The sequence below is a fragment of the Mytilus trossulus genome, chromosome 8 (genome assembly GCF_036588685.1).
Source record: "Mytilus trossulus isolate FHL-02 chromosome 8, PNRI_Mtr1.1.1.hap1, whole genome shotgun sequence".
NCBI classification, from domain to species: domain Eukaryota; kingdom Metazoa; phylum Mollusca; class Bivalvia; order Mytilida; family Mytilidae; genus Mytilus; species Mytilus trossulus.
In genome coordinates, this window is record NC_086380.1 from 64,750,908 (window position 1) to 64,771,959 (window position 21,052).

Below are 21,052 nucleotides of genomic sequence, written 5' to 3' on the forward strand. Positions count from 1 at the left end.
TACAACATACAAAAATCAAGCGTCCATAAACAAGTGTTACGTAGTTACGCACCCCTTGGAAATGGATGTTTGCTTTGTAGGCATGTTGTTCAGGGAATATTTTGTTAGCAATGTCTTTAAAAAAAACCTGAATAGTATTCCCACTATCTAAATGGTACTTATTACATTTGCTAAAATGAAATATGTTCTGCTGCAGGAATCATTGGAATGCCGTTTTACAAGTAAACAATTGCTCATATAAAAAGTACACTTCTAAATAATGAAATAAACATAACAATTTCAACCTTTCATTGCAATGGATGAATGATTTATTGAAGATTACGAATTAATGTCAAACATATTTGATCGTTTATAATGCCTAACTGTTTTAAATGCGAAATTACTAGCAAGTGATCTATAGTTCCTAGCTCTTTATCTATAAGAAAAACTGCACCCAGTTCTGTCCTTGTTAAATTCACAAACTTTAATTGTGTCACTTTTTTCATGTTGTTATAAATACCTATGTATTCATATACTAGTAGTGTCTCCTCAAAATTGTATTTCACAGACGTGCCTTTAGTTAAATTCCATAATGTCGAACAATAAAACCGCTCTTACTTTGATAAATGTCGAATTTTATTGATTTGTGAGGTAAAGCTACCTATAAAATCTGGTTTTATCCAACATTGTCTACCTAGGGAAATGCTTGTACCAATCCTGGAATATGCCAGTTGTTTTGTATTGAATTGATGTGTTTGAGTTTTAAGTTTGTCATTTGATCAGAAACTTTCTGTTGTGGTCATTGAGGTCGTAATTTATTTTATTTCTAGAACATGTATTCAATATATTTTGCAAACTTTAAAAGCTGTAAAACTAAACACAGACATAGTAGAGAAGACATGTTGATTGGAGAAATTATTTTCTTTCTAGGCACATCAAGAACGGATGATTTACCAATGGCAATCAAGCGGTAAGAAAAATTCATTAGTTATAGTTAAGTTAAATATACTTCTACTATTCTATTCCATCCACTACTTGTACCGATTGTAAACATTTAAATTTATATCTATCACCAAATGGAAAAATTGAAAAAGAAACTGCTAACCATTTAGGTAAAATTTACCATATTATATGATTTCCTCGTATTTAGTTTTATGTTTTTTGTTTAAATGAAATTTAGTTTTCCATATACTAGTATCCCTGTTTGTCTTTGAGCATACAGTTGTTTGTCTTTGAGCATACAGTTGTTTGTCTCCTTCCATTTTGATAATCCTCTTGGTATCTTTTTTCTGTGTTTTTTGTTACTGAAATAAATACATACATGTATGCCTAGCAATTAATCAATACAATGTTCTCTATTGAGTGCTAAATTCACTGCACGTAAAACAAATACTTGTAGTAGATATATAAAGAGGGTCAAATTGCATAACTACATTATTGATTTTCAATATGTCCGTGCACATATCACGTGTCACAGTACCGACTTTAATCAGCAAGTCAAAAAGTCCTCGAATAAGATAACGTATTAAAATAAGCAACATTGCCGTTACTATTTGTTGAGCAGATATTGCTGGCCTTCTAGAACTACTGAATCCACATTAAGCTGTTCAAAGCGGTTCATTTTGCATTTGATTTTTTTCCTTGTTCTGACTCGATATAATCCGAGGGTTGGTCGAGAGACATTCACCAATCCGCCATTTGATAAAGGACTTCCCGTTTTAAATTTTCCTTGCAGTGCTTTTTTTATTTTACTTCTTTGACTTTATATATCTTATGTGTAAAAGAAGCGTTTACTTATTTTTAGGAAAGAGTCTATTGAAGATGAACACATGCATGATGAAGGTATGGTACCTGATAATTTGGCTACAACAGATAGTGTAAACCTTCAATCAATAGATGTAGGAAATTGCAGCCCTGGTAGAAATAGTGCATCAAACCCTACCTTAAGTGGAAATGCAAGCTCTTATTCTCAATTTGACGTTTCTGGAAATAGTCATACCGAGGCAATCAACGAACTAAAGACTGAAAGTGTGAACAATACTGATAACTATTTTAACAACTGCTTTGAAAATGACATATATTCAGCCGGTGACATTTACGTAAATACAAATGTGATGAATACATACGAACAACTTGAAAACAATAACCCGACTGATATGCAAACATATGAAGATTTTAGTTATGATCATTAGTTTATATTGCAATGAAATAAATTAGTACGCTAGTTGTTAATGTCATAAACAAGAATGTTGAGATCAACGTTTTATCAATGAATTATTACTGTGATAAAAAAGTGATATTCTGTGTTTCTATCGGAATTGTTTCTTATTGTTGAGAAGATTTCATAAAGCACATATTTCCTCTTAAAAGAACTTACATGAATACAGTTTTCCATCAATTTATATGATTTCTTTAGTAATTGGTTTGGTGATAATTCAATTACTGTTTTATATTACATCTTTTTTTATCTTTGTAGATAGATTACTCGAGAAAAAGTTTAAGCAAGATGTTTTGCAATGAAATGAAATAAAAGAAAGTTGTAGAGTATGATCAGTTTTAGTTCGGTTCACTGTTTTTTAAGTTCTTTATGTAGTTTTACACTTTCTCAATATATTATAACGTTAAAACAAAACTACGTCTTATGTTGATTTTTATGTACAAATTTGATTATTTTGTCGTAGTTGCTTTGACGCACAGTATCATATAATGTTCATAAACAATGTAATATCATTTTATCACCTGCTGTATTCAGGATATGTTCTAGTGCACCAATTGGTATGTAGCATTTAATGTTCCAAGGTAATGCATATGTGCACAATTATTCCTACATTTTTACAATATTTTGGTACATTGTAGGTAAATATTTGAAAACTCTTGTTATTTTTTTCCCATTTCAAATTTAAATCAAAAGAATCATTTCATATTGTTTTGTATCATATCTGATATGTTGAATGATTTGTTATTCCAAAACGTTCAAGCAACTCGTGATGAAGGTCGTATAATTTTCGAAGGGCTTATTTCAATTTCCCCATTTGGAACGTTTGGTTTTACTAGCTTCAAATTCCTCTCGAGCTGCAGCCCCAATCAAGGGATTCATGAAATAAATACAATCCCGGAAAATATAGTAGATTCTGATCACGAAACTAATCAGACTTAAATGTTTCTGTTGTATCCTTATTCTCAAGCTCAAAAATGAAATAGATGGGTTGAACATAGTCACCCAATTTTGAATTGATAATTGATAGAACATCTTTTACTCCATTACAGAGTTCTGCAGTCAATAATTTCACCTTATCATATATAGAAATACATTCAATTGGTCAAGTAAATTGTCAGTCCTAACAATCATATTATAGCTGTCTTATAAGTTATGTAAAGATATTTCTAGGCGATAAGGAGCGACACAAATTTGAAAACTGTGTGTCTAGCATTATTTCCTCATTTTTGGTTATTTGAAGTAATCGTTTTCGAGCAAAGCTGCATAACTCATACATATTTGAAACGCTGTTGACTATGTGTTTAACCACATATTGTATTATAAAATTGAGAAAGGAAATATGGCTGTACTCTTCATGACATATATCCAATATAAAAATATAGAGCAAAATTAAAAAAAAAAGGATGCTTTTTTATGATATTTAACCTTTGTTTAAAACAAAATCGAAACTATAGCCAGTGGGTTGTCACAGTTCTTTGCAGTTAAAATTTGAAGTGTCAGTTGATAGCTGTGCAAGCCTATAGCTACCTTAAATTTTAAAATGTTTATAATTTAATGTTGTTATTCTCATAATAACAATGTCATATAATTTAAGTCGTCAAAGTCCATGTATTCACTGCTGATTGAATTTTAAAAACATCAATAAAAGATATAAAAAGGATTTTATGTTAATGATGTGAGTTTACAGTAATTTTGATAGTACCTGAAAAACAATTTGTAATGTGGAGTCTTATAAAAGTCCACATACTGCTGTTGTAACTTATGGCTGATACATAAAGATTGCCACTGATCGATTATATATGAATATATATATAATAAATACACGAACGAGTTATTACGGCACGTTTAATTTCAGTCCTATCCGTATAAGATAAATATAGTGTTGCCATCCCAAGAATGCACCCGTAATCAACGTATTGTGTTGTGATTTAGTTGCGTGTAATTCGGCTGTTTTTTTATGGTCTTTTTTTTTTGTATTTTCTTTTACATGTTTTACATGATTAATCTTGGTTCCAGATCAGTTTTACTGAATTTTATTTATCGTAAAAGATTCGCATTTAATTTTACCACTTGGTGTGAATACATTGTATAAACAACACATACTCTAAATTTTGAATGCTTAAAACCCTATTTAACATGATTAGTAAAAATTTGCCAACCTTGACATCTAGTTTTAGTCAATAATATGATCGAACGATTAAAATATTTGATGAATATAAGTAAAGTCTTCCTAAAAAAAAACGTTAAGTATTTACTAAATTCACCATCGAATTTTGGTGGGGTTCAATTGTTAATAAAATTAACGGTACCAATTTTCTTGCACCAGATGCGCAACAGATGTTAACACAGTCAAATAGCTAGAAAATAAGCTTTCAAACCTTTATTATGTAACGCTTTTGTGTTGATTTCGTGTTGCCCAGGTCTATGTTGTGTTTGTTTTTATTAAAAAATGTTTGTATGCCATGGTATTGTCAGTTTCTTTTTACCTGTTGAGTTTGATTATTCCTTTGGTATCGTTTGACTCTATTAAACTTTGTCGATTTATCAGGTCTCACGTCTTTGTAGTAAATTTGATTTCCTAAATTTTTGTTTGCTACATTTAGTAGTTTAAATTTTAATCAATAAAGGAGATGTAAACCCCGCGTAGACTATTGTCACCTACATTGAAAATGACAACGATTCAACTCTTATTTTCTGTTATAAAATATATTGTAAGGTCAATGATTCTCAAACCAACTGAGTACAAATATCTTTAATTGACCGAATTTAGAATATGTCTCATAGTTAAATTGAGGAAATTTCTAGATGATCGGAAATGTTTCGTACCTAATTGATTCATAAATATTCATTGTCATTTCCTTTTGTCCTAATTCAAAATTCCACTATGAAAAGTTTCCTCATTATTAGTACAAATTTATCACAGCATCACTAAATCCACTGACTTAAGGTAAGTTTTATATATCTAAACACATAATGATCTTAAGTTTTCAGTCGCAAAAGGAGGACAAATTATTCGCGGAAAGTCATTATTCTGAATCCAATAGAGACAGGAAATGATATGTCCATTACAAAATAAACAGATACCACATCTTCTGATATCTAATTACGAACTGATAAACTTACAAACAACATTCATTTTAAAACTGTATACATAAGAGGCAGGAGCAGTTGTAATGATGTACCTGCATAAGTAACTCTATAATACCTGAAAGCAAAAGTATAGTTTACGCAAAAAGTATTTGTTAAACTAAAAAATCCTAGATAGAATAAAGCAAGGAAGTCTAAACAACTTGACAAAAGCATACACTCAACTATATTAATTAACGGAACGAATGAATCACAACTGCTTTATTACTCATGAAATAAAATATGGAACCTAAAAATTAGACAAAGTATGATCAACGCATGTATTTTATATACTAGTTATTATTATTTTTTTCACTGCAGTAATAGAAACATTATTTTTTAGTACCGGATGTCATTATGCTTATAGAAATGCAGTTTGAACTTTTCATATGTTTATTTCTTCGTAAGTAAATTTAAATTTGTTATTGCATTGTTTATATGTTTGACAGAATCTGTTGAATAGTGAAAGTATAGTGTAAAATTCTGAAATTTTCCAAAGGTTTTTAATAGTCCACATCAAACATGTGAAACCCTTATTGTATATTAAATGGTTACATATGAGTATGTGAATCAGGATTGTCGCTTTCAATATACTTCCATTTTTAATATTTAGACTAAAAATAACATAGTTGAAATTTAAATACTAATTTGAATAATTTTCCGCCCCCTTAATGGCAGTGATAAGTCTGAGAAAAAGAAACACTGCCATTGCCAAAAAATAAAAATACAATGAGAAATAGACGAACCGCAGTCTTCAGAGCATATAATGGAAAACCAATACCTTTCATGTAAGGTTCACACTGGAACAATTGCTTAGGCAAAACGAAATCTAATTCATTGTTAGGAATGCAAAACTACAGAACATACAAGAGTATCATTTACCTTTATTGGTTCTTCAATATTTCTAATGTATTTAAAATAAATAATGTCGAGTGTAAAATTAGTTGCAAAAACAAATAACTATGGTAAGGCGGACGTTAATGATTTTTAATTTATCTCGATTTGCCTTTGCACCAAAGGGATTGCTTAAATTCAAGTTTTGAAAAATTCAATTTTAAATCATTGCACAAAAAAGGTTAAATATGAGTATACAGAAAAGGTCATCTCGACATTCATTCATTTGATGTGTTTTATCTTTTTATTTTGTCTTCTGATTTCCGTTTTTACCTCGAAGTTTTAATTTTTCTTTTTTTATCGAGATCTTAAATACGTGAAATAATTCCGTTTGTTTTGCAGTGTTTACTATATTACTGCACATTCAAGTCTGATGGGGATTATAAAATTAACTCTAACCCCATTCTATCATTTCACATTAAAGAATCCTTGTATGGCCTCATTTAGGAGTCTGTAGTATGCAGGTTGCAATACACAGTATATTTCCTGTTTAGTCTATTTGCAGTCTACAAATGTCTTTCTTATCACTAAACAAACATGTTGAATATATAACTTAATTGTTCTCTTTATGCTACATGACATAACTGCAATAGATTGCAGAAATAAAGCAATCCTTCATGTGAAAAAGAAAAATGAAGATAATGTCACAGACCTTTCGGATTTGTTTGTACATGTATGTATTAGAAAACACTGACGTGAATATAACTATCAATCATAAACAACAAAGTCGAGGAGAAAAATCTCTTTTACTGTTACATATATTATGATTTCAGATATGACAAATGGTAATATGACCTTTGTAAAAGAATACACCACAGCTGTTATTATATGTCCTTTGAAACTGACTGAAAACGATAATGTTTCATGGTATTATGAAGAAACAAAGGCAATAGTTATAATGAATGTTATTAACCCTGAATTCGTATTTAAGTATAGTATAAATAACGATTTAAATAAAGGAGAACTCAGCATAAACGTTAACAATTTCACTGAGAATGATGAAGGAAAGTATAGTTGTCAAGGAATTGTTGGTGGTGAACATAAAGAGGAAATAGTAACGGTGTCACTATGCCGTAAGTAATACGTATTGTTTTGAGTAACATTACAGGGCATATTTGCTTTTCTTTTATTTATTTGCATATAATATTCCGAGAGTACACATATAAATCAATAGTGAATTGTGAATGACCCAAAGAGACATCAACCCACTGCAAATTACCCAAACAACATTAAGTGATCAGCATAAAGATATCCATTCATAGATACATGTTCTTTAACCTCTAAATCACGACGTTGTACAGTGTCCAGAACAGACCCGTGTCTATTTTCAATACAACCAAAAGGCCAAAAAAAAAAACCAATAACAAAAAACACAAAAAAAAACACAAAAACAATCAACATTAAACAACAACAATAAAATAATTTGTACCAATAAATAAATTACTGCAATTGCTCATTATGTAAACTTCGATATGCTATAGATGTTGTTTGTTAAGGGGTTATCAGTTTTTATACGACTTTAGAGTTTTGAAATTGCCCTTGGCATACTACGTTCCCCTTTTAATGCTATGAACTGAAACATGACGTCTTCTTAAAGAACATAGAAAATATAGGATTAAACGCTTATCGCTTGGTTATTATGTCATATGTTCGTTAAATTACCGATATATATACAAATATCTTTGTTTTCCACATGTCCATAAGTGAATATATAAGTTGTTAATCGTTTTTAATATCGACGAATATTGTATCACGTTTTAGAATTGTTACCCTTGCGTCTTTAATTATAAATTTCAATCGACATAGTGTATACTAGATTTAATTTGTATTTAGGGATGTCAGAACTGGTGAGCTCATTCTCAAAGTATCTAAATGTAAGTTTATGGGGTCATGCAGTTGGACGGAGATACGTGTTATGCTCAAACGGTAATTCCGGATACTCCAATAGATCTGACATTCATGAATCATTCAAAGATTTCCATAAACTAAATGCTTCCTTACAGCTCAAATGGATGATAGAGACGAACGGAAACAAAATGAGAGTGCATATAGATACGTATACATGTGTAACGGTGAATGAGGACCAATGCATTATTACCGATTCTCGTTCCGAATTTCATATACAAATTGAATGTAAGTACAATTATTACAAAACAAGTTTATTAATACACTCAGGTACAAACTGTGTACTACAAGAGTAACATGATAATCATACAAAATTATAAATTGGTTGATTAATATGACAAAGAAAAACAAAACAAAAGTAAATGGATTAATTTTAATCCTGGTGTCTATGATGAGTTTATTTATTTACTGAAGATTTTGCCAAGATTTATCTCAAATATGGTAGAAATTGATTCGTGTTGAAGACAGTACTTTGACCTATATGTTTTACTTCTGCTAATTGTGTCTTGGATGGAGAGTTGTCTCATAGGCATTCATACCACATTTTCTTATAACTGATTACGGTATACCGTAGCATTTGATATTGATATAAGAACTACATATTCTATATGAGGTAAAAAAAAACAAAACCTAACATTAATCAAAAGAACGTTTATTACGGTCCTCGACGGTTCATGCATATTTGATATAATATTGGTAACAACCAATCATTAGATACATTGTATTTGTTAAAAGGACAACACTATATATATGTTCATAAGGTATTTAGTGTCGACGGTATTTAACCGAAGCAGATGGAAATTAAACAGTTTCACTCAAGTTTAATCCGTCGTTATTAAAGTGATAGATGTTATGCAGATTTGAGATTTAAGTTTTGATGTAAGGCCATCAAAATTCAACTTTATTCAAATATTGCAAAAAAAGGTTTTTTTTCATATTTCACGAAATATCCTGAACATTTAAGAAAGAGATGCATTTATTTATATAAGACACTGAACAAAAACACTCTTTGCAAGAATTGTTTTCTATGGTATTTTTAGTGCACCAAATGTTTCGTTAAAAGCGAGATTTAAAGTATTCTAGATCATAATAGGGTAAAAGTAAAGGTTAAGATCAACTGTGATTCTTTTTGATGTGATGATTTTGATAGGTCCTTTGCGCCACTAACTGTGAAAGACATTTGAACTATTCTGGAAATATTGTGTAATATGTTTTTTTGTTATTATAGTTTGTTAACAAAGTAAATGTGAGGGATGAATAATGTCTTTATAGCTATTATAATAATGAAATTTAATTGTCGCAAATATTATTTTTAGAAAAAGTAGCTAATCATAAGTTTTTATTTTGATAGTTCAAATCTATTCAAACTTCTAGTTTATTTGTATACATTCAATTTTTATTTGTTTTATTTATAGGGATTTATAATGAAGAAAAAGACCAACGAAGACTTGACAACAATGAACTGTATAACTACTCCTGCACCTGCAATTCGTCAGGTGTACATAAAAACTCTAGCTGCCATGAAAGTATAGAGGCATACTACTTCAATAAAAGTCTATTGTTTAAGGATTTCAAAATGGCCTTTGACAGCATTTACCGGTGTTCACTTGACGTACAAAATAAAACAGACAACCAGAGTACAATCAACAATATGCCGAAACGGGGTATGACATTTTCTTGCACACTAGCATTCAGATTTATTACTCATTTGAAAGCATGTAAGTGATCTGCAAATGACATTACACGAATCTACATAAATGAAATCGAGTAAAACATTACATATATTTGAAATTGTATTTAAACTATCTGACTCATACCCATAATTTTATCGTTTGTATTCACATATTGATCTTCTAAATCCACAAAGACATTTAATGTGCTATAATTTTAAAAAAAAATAGTTACAAGATACCGAAATTTAATTAACACTCATGATTTATTAACACAAGTTGGTATACTCTCGATTACATATGAAACGTGATTTACTTTGCTCTTTCTTGCGCAGATAAAATATGTTTAGATTTTTTTACTAAACTTTTACAGTACAGAGACACAAACAGATAAACAGCAAGTATACCAAGCATGTGTCTGTATATACATATGAAATCGATCTAATACCATTTGACACGATTTATCGTCCGAATATACGCTCGCAACAAAGCTGCGATGAGTTGCACGTTAACGATTAACCTTCAATCACTCTATCAACATTTCTCCTTTACAATACAAAATCATTTCTTACAGAGACAAAATTGACAATAGATAATAAATTTTGTAAGCAAGTCGCGTAAAAAATTTACAAAAGAACCGTCAGTTACGCTAGAATCACTATGTCATAGGAATGATCATTGACCCATAGTCAAACAGCAACGGTACCTAAAAAGTTAGTGGTTGCAATAAATAAAAAGCAATTTTATAATCAAAATTCTCCCCTGTAATGTTAAAGAAACTACCAAATTTATTTTCAAATCGAATGCATAATCAAGCGACCATATTTTAATTGCTGCATGTATGATAATCAAGTGTTAGTTTTAATTGATTTCAGATCTCTTTTTAACTTATGGATTGAAGGTTGTCATGATTATTTGTGGAATTTCTTTATGCTTTGCTAGTATCCGGTGTGTCAAGAAAGGTTTGTATTATATCATTATATAACATGAATGTTACATATTTTTTAAGGTCCAGCTCAAGGACGCCTCCGGTTGCCGGAGTTTTTCGCTACATTGAAGACTTCTTCTGCTGTTTGCTCTATGATTGGGTTGTTGTCGCTTTGACACATTCCCCATTTCTTTTCTCAATTTTGTGCATTATAACACGTTAGCTATATTGATAAGCTAACATAATTCATGTGTTATTTCAAAACTAAATTTGAACTCAAAAATATATGTAACCTTCATGATGACACGAGCGTCGACAGTAAGGTGCACAAGTAAATAAAAGAAACACTTTACAAAAATTGTGTATTTATGATCTAACAAAAAATGAAATTGAAAGTATTGAATGCCTCTTTTAGTTATTTTATAGGGTTGTTCAAGCGTTGACCGTTGTCATTATTTATAATGAAACACTTCTTTGTTTCATACAAAATGCACTACGGTCAACGTTTTAACGTCCCGATAAATTTACAAGAAGAAGCTATAATTCCTAATCAAATCCAAATTTGTTTTTTCAGTTAAATTCCAAATATCACATCAAATTAAAAGCAAATTGAGAGGAATTTAAATATAATCATTCATATAACTATTTATGTATATTCTATCTATAGATGAAGGAAGATCGGTGTCTATGTCGGTTTAAAATATATGAAGTACCACCTTTTATACCATTTTCAATAAATTGTCTGAGATATTTTTACTACAATGTTCTGTGACCTGGAGAATACTAAGATATCAATATACTATTTTTATTGGTTTTGCAGTTATAATGGAGGCGAAAAGCGTGAGTACCATTTAAAATGATATGCACATATAGACAAAAGCTGTATACAGTTTACCATGTTATTAAAAAGTAAAGCTTTATATAATTCAAATGATTTGATCACAAGCTAAATGGTAATACCTACCAGCAAGCATGAATAGTTAAAAACAGCATATGATATAAGCTGAACATGCATACAAATGATTTCCATTAAAATCAAATTGATTATCATTATGTTACGATACACTATATCGAGTTAAAAACATTAAAAAATCATTTTTTAATGTGATCCTTACTGGAATTACAATTTGGAAAAAAGGAAAGTGGAGGCGATTGTGTCTTACCTACTCTTTGTTTACATGTTTTAACAATTTATTCGAATACTTGAATAATTAGTTTAAATAATCGATAATTCATATTAATACGATACAGGTCAGTATTATTTCTTATAGAATGTTGACCAAGTCGGTGGGAGAATACAAGAATCTGAACTCCCGCAGGAAGAAGGATATTCTTCAATCGATAGGAGACGTAACATCCAGATAGGGAAAGTTTCATATACAGCTAATCGAGTATCAATGTCTAGTCATGAAGAGCGCAAATGTGTGACATCAGGTATGTGTTAATTTTCAACGCATGCTTAAATTTACATTTTTAACCGATTCATTATTTTTTATTCTGTTGTGATTTTGTTATCGTACTTTCAAGACATAATATAACTTGCAAAATATGTTTGGTTGATTGATGTTTAACGGCACTTTAATTGAAGCACTATTGGCTATTTCGGGATGGTTAGTTTGTATTGGTGGTTGACATTTTAATACACCAACCGTCAGCAAGAACAACATATCAATCTCAATGCTTACTAATATTTAAAAAAAAACACATTCAGACCAAATCATTAAAATCAAGTTTTAGCTTTATAATTCCATTACACTACTTGGTATACAATTTGGAATGCCAACTAAAATTTGATCTACTTAAAATTAACGGTTTAAATGAGACAATTTGATGACCAAATCGTTCACGAAGGGGAAGATCGTGAAAAGAAGCATATATGCGTCCAGAATCTTCTACACCAAACCAGTGTGAAGGGTAATAACATTTAATTTTCGGTAATTGTACAAAAAAAATACAGTTTCAACGATAATTTATGTCTGCACAGTTGACACTATCGTGCAAGGAAATCATAACGACCCAAAAACGTATTTAGAAATATACCTGATATTTGAACAAAGCATTTTTTTGTAACTTTACATCTGAAATTATTGTTCGCGATTTTCCAGAGGCAACAATAAACAGTCAACCGGGGAGGACAAAAAAGGTTAACGAGCAGGACACAAAAAAAATAATGGAAGGAAAGATGGTAAGATATTTACAAAAGATTCATAAACCTTGAAAAAATTTGGAAGCTTCATGTGTGCTCAGATTTTAATTTTTTTTACTCCATCGCGTGTATTCAAAACAAAACGTTTTAAACAGGCGCTATAGGTTTCAAATAACTGCGTCATAGAAACATGAACGGTAGATAGAAAAAAAGAGTCCGATACACACTTTCACTTTGATACTCATCGAATCAGTGGCAAACAAAATCAACTAATAACAATTTGTATATATGCCATTTTGTGCCTCTTTGTTACATATTTGTATATTTTTTTAGTGATTTTGTTGCTTATTATGTCTGTTTGTTTTGTTCACGCGTCGTTGTCAAAATAGTGCAATTTGGTGCGACTGTCATATAGGTGAGAAGTTTACATAGCTATAAAACAAGGTTCAATTAGCTGTACTAAGGCAGGAATATGACAGTTGTTATCTATTCGTTTGATGTGTTTGAGCTTTTGATTTTGTCATTTGATTATGGACTTTTCGTTTTTCGGAGTTCAGAAATTGTGGATTTTACATTTAAGCTCTTCTCGGTTTTGACGATAATTTAAAATAATTATCATAACACATTTCAAACAATGTAAACAAAAACTGGTACTGGTATAGTAAAACATTTTATTGATCGTTTCTGATAAACCAGTCAAAAACGCAAGTGTTTTTACATGAATATTCGAAGTACACGGCTACATGTTGTGTTATATTTCCTTATAATCATACTTATACGTTTATTGAATGTATGTGGATGTTTGTCACAACTATCTCGTAAAAAGAAGAATGCGGATACATAACCTTTGCTAAATTTCCCTCGGCTTAATTTAACTTTTAGATATGTATAGAACAATAAAATATTATTTTTCAAAAAAGTTTAGAACCAAGAACCCACTGACCTGAACTATATCGAGATTGAGTTCAGCCAAGAAACGGCAGGAAAGATTTTTTTTATTCATGGTTCTGAAAACGGCACACCTTATGCCGATATAGACCTAACCATTAAAGCTGACCCTCTACCAGAGAGTGACTCCAGTGCCGACGAAGATCCGGATGGAGAAAACAACTTCATGACTTTGGCTGATATTCAAAAGCTGAGAGAAAACGTTTGAAAATTTAGATATATTGTTTAAAATAATATGTAATTTTTTTTTTATTAATTAAAATTTTATACATAAAGGAGTATCAGCTTACCCACTTCTAAGGCTTATTTCTTTTAGATTATGTAATTTGATTTATTCTTTGACACGTTTGTTTCTTTTTATAAGTCATCATCGATTTCACTTCTACTCCGAATGGTACCCATATCTTTGTATACCATACATAGAACTATAGTTTTTTTTTTAAACTTCTTATCGTAATGATTGAGTCATGGGTAAAAAAAATAAAACGTTTTAACTGTGTCTAATTAATAGTGTTGAATAGTGGATTGGATTTAATAAGCGCTGTATTTACCATTGCTTCTGCGCATTGTTTAAGTTTTCTCATAAATAATGATTATGCAATCATGTTTAAACTCTTGATGAATACAGTTAAACTATCATATGAGTATAATCAACTTCAACTCAACGTCTGATGACTACATTGATCGAAGATATACTTTTAAATCAGGGGTACTAAAAATACATTGAAACGTACCGTATATCTTGACGTACATCTGCATATTGGATAAAAAGGGCAATAAATACCAGAAGGATATTCACACTCATAAATAGAAAATAAACTAACTACATTGTGCTCTATGGCTAAACTGACGAAAACCGAATTTCTACATACACGAGCACCATTGAGGAAACAAAGTGTGGAGCACTTGCGACCACTATTGTTATATATATTGTGTTCTGAAGACCGATGTCTGTCTTGTCGTCGCTCTTTGTCTTTTATCATGACGTAAGTTATTCATAGATTATGAGTTTTGATATCCCTTTGGCATCTTTCGCTTCTCTTTCACATTACATATCAGGCTCAACAAATTATTTTTTTTTAATTTGATTTTGATCATTCTTAAACATTGATCGCACTTATTCCATAAAAGTGCCGAAATATACCAGAGGGACAGTCGTGAATCGAAAATAAACTGACAACGCTATGGCTAAAAAAGAAAAAGACAAACAGACAAATAATAGTAGACAAGATACGAACTGGAAAACTAAAAACAAAGCAACAAGGAACCCCCCCCCCCCCAATAAAAAAAACTGGGAGTGACCTGAGGTGTTCCGGAAGAGTAAGCAGATTTTTCTCCACATGTGAAACCGCCGTGTTGATCATGTTATTAAAAACCCGGTAAATAGTATAGTTCGGTAGGTCACTTTCGTGGAAAGAGAGGTATATAGAATGTTTGGTATTCTGGACTACAGCAATGAAAACGAATGATTTCTTTTATTTTAGCTGATATGTTTGTTAGATTCCTCAAGTATCTAATTTGCATGATTTCATGCGGTTATTAAAGTATGATATCACCACTTATGTAGCAAGAAACTGTTAACATATCTACTGTAGTCATAAAATACATCCCTTTTGGTTTAGGTTTGTGTTCATTCGTCATCATTTTTCTAAATGTTTTCTATCTGGTACATTTTTAGATTTTATGATTATTTTGACACTCTTGTCCATCCGACTAAGACATTCGGGGAGAAATTGCATTGCATTCAAAGCCGAACATTTGGTTAGATTGTTTAAGTATTTGATTGCAATCGTTTTGCAACCGTTGTCTATCGTCGTCTTCCACCATTTTTAACGCAATTGTATTCGCTAAACGTTAATGACCAAGTAGAACCAAAATCTGCCCTTTGTTTTTATTTATGATCTTGGTTTGTTGTCGTTTAATCGACTTATGATCATTGAACAGAAATCGACTACTGTTAACGTTGCATGTATTCATCATTGAAATATCTAGTTGTTTAAAAGTGGGCCAGATAACCTCCAAATTAACAAGAGCGAAATCAGTATAAAAAGAACAAACTATTGTGTCGGGTAAAGGTTAGAGATGGTACCTATTAAAACGTTTCAACCTGATGCATTTGTTTGCATCTGTCGAGGTCTTAGTCACGAGTCTGACGTTCAGTTAATGTGGTTCATAAGTGTTTCTCGTTTCTCGATTATTATTATATAAACAGGACTGTTGGATTGAATTTGAATGGTTTTGCAGTAGTCATTTTTAGATGGAGACTTGTCTCATTGGCACTCATACCTCATCAAATATAAATTATTTACTTTGCTAAATTTTCTCCGAGAACAAAGAATGTAATACATCCTATTACACCAAGAAATACGATGCACCTTTATTCAAATTTCATCATAGAATTAACGTTCGGTACTAATTAGCTACACTTGTTTTAACGCGAACACTGATTAAGCATAGCCTAAAAGTAAACTTGTTGGCTATTTCATGATTTAAATTAAAATAATCAGTGGGGTTCTTTGGATATATTTAGATATACTTAATTTTCTTAGCGATTTTGGTGTGGTAGGATGCCAATTCCGTCAAAGCATTTATGGTATGATTAACCTGAAGTGGTTTTTGTACATAGTGCATGACATCTGATGGCATTTGTTTAACCTTTTTTTAAATATATGATACATTTGGTACACACAGAATGTACATCGGTCTTCACTTTCTTTATTTGAAATAATACAATTGTACGAAAAGATAATGCAGAGTTCATTTTTTTTATGTTATGACCGTAAGAATAAAATGCATATTTTATTACCCATTAAATAAGAATATTTGAACAAGTATTTCAGTTTATCATCAATACCAGAGTAGCCTGCACTAGAGTAATACTTATATGTACATATCTACAAAAATATTTCGATTGGTTTATCAACTTATTCATTTTCTACTCGTAAAGTCGCAGTCATGTAAAGCTAGCACCGTGTTTTTTTGTCGAAAATGTTAAAATTACAAGCTGCGTTCATTCTAGATGACCTTTTTTAATTAGCAGAATAAAAAAAAAAGAAATCCAAAAATACACTGCTGTCTTATCTTTCAATATGTTTGCACTTTGTAATATACTGACCTTCACATATTATTATCATAGATAATTTTCAATTGTGGAACCAAAAAATGTATATCTAATGTCCCTGTAGTATCCTTCCCCCTATTTCATTACCGGAAGTGTTGCTTAGGTGTTAACCTTTAAATTGTTTACATGCCAATAGCGCAGGAAACTGTATCTCGTCAATGACATGGATATTACTGGAGAGTAACGAATGTTATGTAAACAAAGGATCCTCATAATAACCATGATCGCGGATTTACAATGAAAAATAATCTTGGAAAGTGATGGTCAGAATTAGACAGTGCAATCATTGCAATAGGAAGAACAGTACTGTTGTTTTGAAAACATTTTCATTTCGTTAATAGAAAACGTCATATGGAATGAATGCGGTTTGTAGTTTAATATTATCGACCAAAACACGGTGTCAATTTTCCTGACGGTGACTATAGTTGATGTTTTATCAGAGGGTAAAGAGCTCAAAAACTGCTTCCATCAGTCTATATGTAACAGTATCATAAATTCACATAAGACAGTGTCCTAACTTTCGTGTTTTATAGTGGAGAATATTCAGCACAATGTTTTTTATTATTTTTCATGAAACCGATGACAATGGATTTCCAAAACCAAATCATATTACTCAATGGGCATTCGACGTTATATTTAGGGACGCTGGATCCACGTTTCCTCTAAATCCTTTGAAAATTTATATCGGCGAATTGTATAAGCAATTAAAGGGAAAGTTTAAAAATCGGCGAGTCAATTATAATTACCGAAGTAATTTCCTTTGAAAATGTCAATTCTTCAGAAAGTTTAATTGAGAGAGCTCTTAAGTGCACATTTTTTGCTACAGACATTAATATTTATCAAAAGTTTTTTTTTATGTAAAATCTGAAGTGATTTTGGTTTTTATCAGGGGAAAGATCGAAAATCAGGGTTGTCAATTATTTTCAGAGTATTGTCTCTTCGAAATGAATATTGAACATTGCATTGTAAGCAATATCACAAACAACATCTTTTATTTTGAATCATAGAAATAATCAGAAAAATGAAGCATGCAGGCACAATATTTGCACAGGAGTTATGTCCCTTTGAAATAAAAAATGGTATGGTAGAAAATATTTCTTGTAAGATATTTATTGAAGAGTTTGAGAGGTCGACAAATAATGTGTGCTGATAGAAGAACATATAAGATATGTGCAACGTAAAGACACTGTAACACTACTCCTTGAAATAGATGGTAAAGATTTATCAGCTGGCAGGAAAGTACATATTATTTAACATTTTAAACTACATGTAGCAGGTTTTTTTCTGTACACTGAAATTAATAGAAATGACGACAGTTTTCAATCAATTTCGAATCTAGGCCAATTCAAAAATAATACATTGATTTTAAGGCAGAAGAGTAACCATACGAAGAGTGAGTTTAGATAATATGACATTGTTACATGTAGCAATCAACCCGTTATAAACTACAAATGAGGGATTCTGTTTTGTTTTCCAAGAGAACTTATCTCTTGGGGAAATGGTCATCGTGAGAACAAGCTTAAAATCGAGATAAAACATGCCGAGCTCAAATGCTCAAACGATCGACTATATTTCCGAACTGTACGAATTGAAAGAACTGTCATATTCCTGACTTACTACGAGATATTCTCCTGATTGGTTTAATGCTAGGTTTCATATCTAGCTAAACCTTTCATTTGTACATCAGCTATTAACATTACAAGAACTTTCTGTTCTCCTTGTTGTTAGTTTCTGTCTTAATGTATGCACCGGGCGGTTTATGTGCATATGCATAACAAATCCTTTTATTTAATTCTTTCGATCGTTTGAATTTGAATGAGACCTAACGTTTTAACAATTTAGTATTCTTTCACAATTTTTAATGACAACGTATTAAATCATAGATCATTAAGACGAGAAATCAAACTTGTTTTATAAGATAAGGACACATTTTAAATAAATTAGATATAAATATAAAACAATATTATGGTGAATATTAGCTGTTTTCAAATTCACGTAACAAATCCCTATACGCCATCTTTTGAGGCTACACTACTAGATAGGTTCACATTTGGTACAATCATAGGAACCTGTCAACATAACAATATGTACAATTTAAACGTGTACGTTAATGGACGATTCTTTACAATCGATGAAAAAAGTATACATTTTCCTTTTCTGTTGTAGCAAAACTGTTATAAAATTATAAAAAAGAGAGGAAAACAACACTAAATTAATGTCCTTCGTCTACAGCGCTGTCTTGGATTACCTTTATCTAGATGCAAAATCTAAGCGGTCTGCTCTTTAGCTATTGCTAGTAAACTTCCTTTCATTCAATTGTTTATTTAAATTAATGTTCTCCTCGCAAATCAATCCTGTCTCATTCTTTGTGTGCAAATGACGTTTTCTTCTACATTTCAAAACTGAAACAAATAAATAAAACCGTTTCAAATTATTAACTAATGATTGCGGCTTTATTTGTCTATTTCACACACATCGACATCAATGATAGTGTAATGAATAAGAGATTTGAAAAAAAAAATACTCGTTGTAGAAGGCCAACTCTGCAAGGGGTTGCGTTTTGCCATAAGCTACATTTGAGATCAATAATTTGAAAATAAAACTTACACCGAACAAGTTATATTAACAGTTTAGATTTTCAAATGTGTTCGTCTCGATACTCACAAATTCTAAAGAGATTTTAATTGTCAAAATGCGCACCGGGTGCGGTAAAAATTGGTACAACGGACATTTGCGGTTTCTTTCATTTTCCATACACACACTAATATATGGTTTATCTGAAAATAATTTGTTTGTCAAATTTTGTGACATTATCGGATTCGAATACGAATATTACCACAAAACTATGCAGATGAGATGCAACTATTGAATTCATCAACAGGAAATTCAGGTATCAAATAATTCGCTGCAACGTTAGGAAGGTGTTGACATAAAGGATGCCTAATTTATGAACTAGTAATAATGTAGTTATAATTCGAAATGGTTTTGCTCTGTTGAAATAAAGTGCTTTTAGAAAATCAGTTATTGCATTTGACCGTTTCATTTATTTCATTTAATTTCGTATACTAAATGTATCCCTTCAAAGCAAATTTATAATTACGTTACATCTAGTTGTTTAACTTAATATTAATCTTACCAATTATCACAATCACAACAAAAAAGATAAAACAGCACACAGGAATTATTACTTCGAGTGGTGAAGCTTTGTTGCTTGGCAAATTGTCATGATTGAACATAGGTACATTGGTGGAACTATATAGTTTGGCATTATCAACTGAAATACAAAATTTGTCAAGAGAAATTATGTTAGAGTTAAGCAAGATGATATGTGTACTATTTAAGTTACCAGATTTATCAAGGAAAACTATTCTACATTTGAATATGAGGTAAAAAGTCACTAGTCAGTTATTTGACAACATTGAAATACTATTTGCATTGTCTTATGTTTTCTTTTTTTTAAATGTAACTACTTGTTTTTATCTAGAGAAACAGGAAAGTGTGGCACAACTGCTAAATCTGAAAAATAGATACATAAAATATGAGAGGCAATTGTTGAGAGAGCAATTGAAAGGGTTCACATTTATACAATATTTCAACCAAGGACACGTTTTGAGACTGTTCTAAAAATAGGTTATATATGACAACCAGAAATGGCCAAATTGTGTTGCAAAACGACCTTATAAAGAAAAATCAATATTTGTTTTATTAATTCAAACGTACATCAGGTTGGCAATTTTATTTTAAGTTAATGAGAAAAAAGACTTACAAAGTTGAAGTCTTCTATTTAACCATAAAAATTCATCTTAATGTTAAATTCAAGATAAAATGATAAGTTGATCATTTGTGAAAACCCTACTAAGGGGTCTTAAAATCTTTCACTTTTAAAATGCAAAAAAGTACAAAGGGTAAGTTTCTAAACAAAATGATGTTTTCGGATTTTGTCAATTTAAATACGGTGAAGTGTTTATCATTAACGAGATTTGCATTGTTAAGACCTACAAAATTTACAGCTGTGTGTTCCGGATGAGTATGTAGGATGCATATACAATCAGGAAAATACCGATGATTTCTATCGTACACATCAAATCGATATATATCTAGTATATGTAATTTAGCA